Source organism: Gadus macrocephalus, chromosome 10 (assembly GCF_031168955.1).
Source record: "Gadus macrocephalus chromosome 10, ASM3116895v1".
Lineage (NCBI taxonomy): Eukaryota > Metazoa > Chordata > Actinopteri > Gadiformes > Gadidae > Gadus > Gadus macrocephalus.
This window is the reverse complement of record NC_082391.1, coordinates 5,860,163-5,861,135: the sequence shown is the minus strand read 5'-3', so window position 1 is coordinate 5,861,135 and position 973 is coordinate 5,860,163.

Below are 973 nucleotides of genomic sequence, written 5' to 3'. Positions count from 1 at the left end.
GGGAGAGACCGCACAGAGCACACCCAGAAACACAGAGGGGGTACGCCTCATTTCCTCTTTCCTTATGGAAATGGACTACCCTCCAGAAAGACTTAAAACTATCAGAGCTGACCTCATTTGATGCCTTCAGCTCATTACTTAAGGACTTATTATGTGGAAAAATTGGACATTGTACCTGGGTATAATTCCTTACTGGAAATTCCAAAACTTCCTTTTAATTGCGTGTACATTTCGTGTTTTGTTTGTATGAAACATGTATCTTGAAAAAGAGATTTTAATCTCAATGACACTTTTATCTGGTTAAATAAAGGTTTAATAAATGGATATGTTCTACAGAATAAAACTGATTTGTTGCCTGAATTGATGAAGCTTCAGAAGGGTTTTTTAATAACTATTTGTAAAGTGGCCAGTCGAGAAGGTGCTTATTTGAAACCCTAACAGACCACGCTTTGGTTTTTGACTGCTGGCAGAGTTTGTGTTTGCCAATTAGGTGCTTATAGATCTCAGCCTCCAGCAGCATGAATGGTCTAAACAAATAGAAAGGGACAGTGAAACGCCCTTCCACTCAGACCTGAGCTTGTCCTCCTTCAGACTCTAGGTATTAATCTACAGTCTGATTTTTTTGAGACTAAATTAACACCAATTAATAATTACATAGACTAAAACGTGTAATAAAGGTATCGCTACCGGGGTGTTTGAAAGTACAGAGCGAAAATAAACGTAAGATTTCATCTTCATCATCATGGAATATATCACGCCAACTGTGGTGGTCGGAAAAAATGCCTTTTTATTTATTATTATTATTATTATTATTATTATTACCTATGCTGGCTCATCAGCAGTATATTCCAATGAATGCAATCTGTGCAGATGATATTTATCTAGCTAAATCAAAAACTGAGGCACAACATTTTTCCCCTTTCAGATGTTGATAGAGGACTCTTATGACTCATGTGGTCATCAACATTTTTGT